Below are 6,000 nucleotides of genomic sequence, written 5' to 3' on the forward strand. Positions count from 1 at the left end.
ATTCCTATTGCTAACCTTGGCCGTTAGGTTACAGCCATTTTTACTTCTGTAGGATAAACTCCTAAAAGTGGGATTGCTGGCTCAGAGATGTAAATAGCAAATTGCCTCCCAGAAGAGTCGCGTTAATTTATAGTGCCAGCTGCAGCCCAAGAAGAGACTGCCCTGTCTCCACTCTGCCCGCACTGGGCTCCAGCTTTTAAGGAAATCTGTCAGTTTGAATGTTGAAAAGAAAATCGTTATTGTGTTGATTTATAGTTCTTTGATTACCAGTAAGATAGACCATTTAAAAACAAAATTATTGGCTATGTCTTCTTTTGTGGGAGGTTTTAATTAATTTGTTGGACTTGTTTCTATATTTCACGTATTGAGGTTGGTAAGCTGCCTGTCATTTATGACATACTTTTCTCCATTTCGTTGCTTGTCTTTTAATTTAGCCTCAGGATTTTGGGGGACAACATGTTTTTAAAAATTATTTCAATTTCTTTATAATGATAAATGTCAAACATATAGAAAAGTAAAAATAATAGTGCAATAGCATAATAAACACCCGTGACTCAAGGATCAACATTTGCCCTATCTACCTGTATATATTTAGAAGTAAGTTGCAGATATCATGATACTTCAGCCCAAAATATTTAACTTATCACACATCTCCTACGAATGAGGACATTCTCCTTCATAATTGTAAAACGATTTTCACACCTGAGAAAATTAACAATTATTTCTAATATCTTCTTCTTTTCAGTCCAGTTTCCCCAGTTGTCCCCAGGAGGACTTTAACACCTGTTTTCCTTTTTCTTTTTTTTTTTTTTGTTGAGGAAGATCAGCCCTGAGCTAACATCTGCTGCCAATCCTCCTCTTTTTGCTGAGGAAGACTGGCCCTGAGCTAACATCCGTGCCCATCTTCCTCTACTTCCTCTACCGCTGTGCCACCGGGCCGACCCCTATCAGCTGGTTTTACTGATTCTTGGTCAAATCAAGATCATGCATTTCCTTTGATTGTTGCATCACTTCAGTATTTTTTAAATCTAGAACAGTCCCCTGGCTTTTTTCTGTTACCTTGACCTACCTGAGCCAAGAACAGTTGTGTTATATGATGTTCACATTGGGATTTTTGAAGTCTTTCTTTGTGTATTACTTAATTTGTTCCTCTTCCTCCTATTTTTCCCACAAACTGAAAGTACCTCTAATGGCTTGATTAGATTCTGATTAAACAATTTTTTTCAAGAATTTTTGAAAAAGGCTAGCGTTTCTCAATCTCTAATATCGTGACTCACTTGGGAACCTATTTAAAATGCAGATGCTGATCCAGTAGGTCTGGGCTGCGGCTTGTGACTCTGCATTACTAGCAAGCTCCTAGCGGGTGCTGACGTGCTGGTCCACGGACCACACTTTGAGTAGCATGTCGAAGGTGTTACTGTGTACTTCACATTGCATGGCATCGGGAGGTAGACAATGTCAAGCTGTCCCAGCATGAGTGATGCAAAGTTTGAGCCCTTGGTTATGGTAGTGACTGCCAGATAGCCCCACCATAAAGGCACATCTCCCCTTCTGCAATTAGAAGTCATCTTGGGGTGATCTTGGGGCAATTAGAAGTCATCTTGGGGCAGTGGCAACACGAAAGTTTTTAAGTCTTTATTTACCACTTTCAACTTCTCCTTTTGTAATATTCCTTTCGTAATTACTTTTATAACCTCTGTTTTTCCCACACTGTGCGTTTGGCTTGCTGCCGGACGCTAGTGCCTGAAACAGAGTGGGCATGTGATGACCATTCAAAGGAATGACATGGAATTTGTGATTTGTGCCTTTGATATTGAAAGCCGACTCTGTGTTTTTAATTTTAAACTGATTTTTATTTAAAACAATTAATAAATGTGCCTGGTAAAATAATTCAAAAATACAAACAGATGTGTAATAAAATGTGTCCCTCCCATCTTAGACGACTCCTATCCAGTCCCCCAGCCCAGCTCCCTGTGATTAGCCATGATCCCCACTTCCTGTGGACCCTACTGAACTATACAGAAGTATATATGTAGGGGCCCGCCCTGTGTAGTGCTTGGGTTCAGTGCGCTCTGCTTTGGCAGCCTGGGTTCGTGGGTTCAGATCCTACATTACTTGTTGGTCATGCTGTGGCAGCAACCCACGTGTAAAGTAAAGGAAGATTGGCATGGAGGTGAGCTCAGGGTGAATCTTCCTCAGCAAAAAAATGAAAAGTATACACTTATATCTGTGTCTACTTTATATTCCCTCTAGTGGGAATATGCCATCACTCTAGTTATGAATCTTGCTTTGTTTCATTTACTGGTCTATCTTCCACCTCATCACTTTTCATGACTGCATGGCATTCTTTGCTATAGACATAGCAGCATCTATTTAACCAGTCTCTTCTTGGTGGACACTTAGGTTATTTCAAGTGTTTTGTGATTACAAAGGATGCAATTAATACCCACCCACATACGAGGTTATATGTATATACATTTTATCTACAGTGTAAATCCCTAAAAGTGGAATTGCTAGACAAAAGGTGTCTGCATTTTAAAAATATTTTTGATAGATATTGGCAAATCACTCTTCAAAGAGGTTGCACCAGTTTACACTCCCGCCGGCAGGGTTGCATGAGGTGCTTCTAATACACTCCTTCTGCTGTGTGTGTGTGTGTGACACAAGTAAACAGTGACTACCTGCCCCATACAGGCCTGGTCAGAGACCTTTTCACAGCTGACATCTCCAAAGCCAGAAGTCAGACTGCCTCCCTCCCTCCTCTCCACCCCAACCCCAGGGGCCAACCAGCCACAGCTTCCGGCTGGGCTGGCCGAGTTTGTCTCCTATCTCATTTCCATCCCTTCTTCCTTCTGCCTTCTCTCTGCCTCCACCCCAGTTCAGGTCTTCATCCTCCATCTCCGAGTCTATGGCTCTGGTCTCCCCATAGGATCTCATGTCCCCATACCCCTGATTTAGTTTCCAACGTGCAGCTGCCAGCTTTGAGCACATCCCTCTCCTGTTCGCTACCCTCTAGTCTCCCTAAGTGGCACCCACAGCTCGCGAGAAAAAGCCCACGCCCTGGGTCTGGCTATGCATCCGCATTATCTGGCTTCTCCTGCTTTCTACAGCATCATTTCCCCTTTCCCGCCTTGTGTGCAATTCCAAAATTGCTGTCATTTCCCACTCTCCGGGCTGTGACTGGCCCCTGGCGCTCTGGCGTCCTTTCCTGATGAACCCACCCGCTCAGGTCACCTTCATCTGAATCCCTCTTCCTTCCCAAACTCCTCAGGGCCTCCACCCCACAGGAAGCATTTTCCAATCCCTTCACGGCTGTCCCAGGGGGTCAGGTGTCCCCTGCGCTCCCGCCTTCTGTGTAATCACCAGGTTTTAGACAGTCTGTCGGGTGTCTTTCTCCACACTAGAGTGAGTTCCTTGAGAGCAGAGACGCGGCGTAGTCATGGCATGTCCCCGGGGCCTGGCACCATGCCTGGCACACGGGAAGCACCATACATGTGGTTGAGTTGAACTCTGTGGGCAAAGGATGTGTGGGTAGCCGTGGTGTGGAAAGGCTGACTGTGGTCTCATTCACAGCCGGAGCCCTGCTGACTGCGTGCCTGGGCCTCTGGGATGCAAATCTGGGGGAACCAGTGTTTGCATGGAGAGCAGGAAATCGAGCAGGACCCCGAGGAGGAGGGGGAGGGGGAGAGGGAGGGGAAGGAGGGCAGAGGCAGGCAGACCTGAGTATCTACCCTGAGAAGGCTGGGCTCCACCTCAGACTGGGGCTGACGGAGCTGAGTGTGGGCACCGCGGGTCTCTCTTCCCAATCGGCGTTTCCCCGGCGCTCTGCTACCAGGGAAAAGTTGGGGCGGGGGCGGGGGGAGTATCATATACACTACAAGCTCCCTCGGAGACTTGGGGGGCAGCTCAGCACCTGGGGCACCATGAGGCAGGCTTGAGGCTGGATTCACAAGGTAAGGGGATGAGGGAGTGGGAGGAAGAAGGGAGGTGGAGCTGGGGGGACAGGGACCAACCTTTGGGAAGGGCAGGTATTCCTTCGCCCCAGTGTGTGTTGGGAGAGCAAAGGCTGCCCACCCCCGGCAGAGGGGTGAACGATGCTGGCCCTCATCTCTCCAGCCCTCGAGGCGGGGGAGGGGGCCGGGGGCGTGTGCCCCACGGCAGGCGGGGCGGGCCGGCTCTAGGGAGCCCGGGCGTCTGCGAGGACAGAGAGGCCTCTAGTGGCCACCGCGGGAATCAGGAGAGGGCGGGCCGGGAGGTCACTTCCTGCCCGGGCCTGGGGCTGCCCAGTTTTGCAAAGGAAGTGCTGCCAGGGCCGGAGGGGCGGGGGCAGGAAGTGGGCCGGAGGCTCCTGCAAGGGCGCGGCCAGTGGGTACCCAGAGGCCGCGGCGGGTCGGGGGGACGGTGGTGGCAGGGAACGAGACCGCGCGCCCGGCCCCACCCGGTCTCCCCAGAGCCCCCGAACTTCAGCCCGCAGCCCCTCGGCCTCGTTCAGTTCCCGGGTTTGCCGCTGAACTGAGCTTCCGCGGATCTCGGCCTGCTCCCCACCTCCCCGCTCTGGGGCCCCACCAGCCCCTCCCCGCTCCGCTCCAGGGCAGAAACCACACCCCTCCCGTCTCCAAATACCTTCCAGGGGCCTCCCCTAGGGACTCAGCTCAGCTCTGCTTTAGAGCTAATATTACTGAATCCTCCGTGTGCGAGCACTTAGTCAATTCTGCAAAGAGGGCGTAGCTCCATTTTGCAGATCTGATAACTGAGGCCAAGAGGTAGGATCATTAAATAGTACAGCCCGATGCACTCAGCTCTACTCAAAGCTGTGGTTAACCGTGCACATTCACACTTGCAGGCCCCTCCTACTAACATCCCCCTCCCTCCAAAGGGTTTGTCGAAGAGGGGTGTGGCTGCATGGGACACAAATTGCTCCCTCCACTTCAACCTCCGCCAATAACCACAGAGGCACTATAAGGGATCTGGCTTTCTCTTTAGTTCTCATCACACTGTGGGGCTCTCAGTGACAGAGAAGGCACTTAAAACAGGAAGGTCACCCGAATCAGGCCAACCTTGTTCTCCCTCCCACCCACAGCTGGGGGAGGGAGGGGAATGACAACTCCACTTGCCATCCCCCTTGGCACTAGTATGTGGGTCCCCTAGGGGGACGGTCCCCAACCGTCAGGCCCTGGGAAGAGACCCAAGGCCTTGACCTCCAGACTCAGCATTCGGGGGAGGGGTTCCAGATAAAGGAGTCAGAGCTGGAAGGCAAATGTCCTGGGAGCTGCCCCCAGCCAGCAGGGGGCGAGGCAGGGGGCTGCAATGGGTGGGTTGGCACAGGGGAGGGGGACACCTTGGCCAGGCTTCCTAGAGACCCCCCAAATCCCACAAAAGGGTCCCACCTCCTGCAGATCCCCTGAAGGCACTGGTGAAGTATGGGCTGGGTGGAGGAGGCACGATCAGGTGGTACAGAGACCCCCACACACTCAGCTGGTGGGCCTACCACAGTGCTGGCCACAGAGAAGGTGCTCAATCGTGTTTGGAATTAACGAAGGGAGCGAAGTGTGTGTGTGAGGGACAGAGGACAGGGCCTGGGGCCCCTTGGCCCAGCTTGTTTCATTCAGAAATTAGCAGTTTAAAAAAAGGTAAAAATCCTTTCCAACTCTCCCCCCAATTTATGGGCCCAGGAAAGGGGTGAGGGAGGGGTGTATCTAGCCCAACCCTTCCCTCTTTAAAAATCTATATACACATATACATATTTATATGGCACCGAGAAGAGGTCCTACCTGTGCCCCTGCATGTGGAACTGCGGGAGCCAAGCCCCAGGGCCCTGGGGTGGTCAAGGCAGACGTGAGGGGGTCTCAGGTGAGCTGGGGAGCAGCCCTCAGCTACTGCTGAGCCCAGAGAAGCTGGAACCTGGGGTCCTGAAGGACAGACCCTGCTGCCTTCACAAGTGGTGACAGGTCTTCCCCCCCCCCCCCCCACCAGCCTGGCCAGGCCTCGAAGGGGGCAGCA

Source organism: Equus quagga, chromosome 17 (assembly GCF_021613505.1).
Source record: "Equus quagga isolate Etosha38 chromosome 17, UCLA_HA_Equagga_1.0, whole genome shotgun sequence".
NCBI lineage: Eukaryota > Metazoa > Chordata > Mammalia > Perissodactyla > Equidae > Equus > Equus quagga.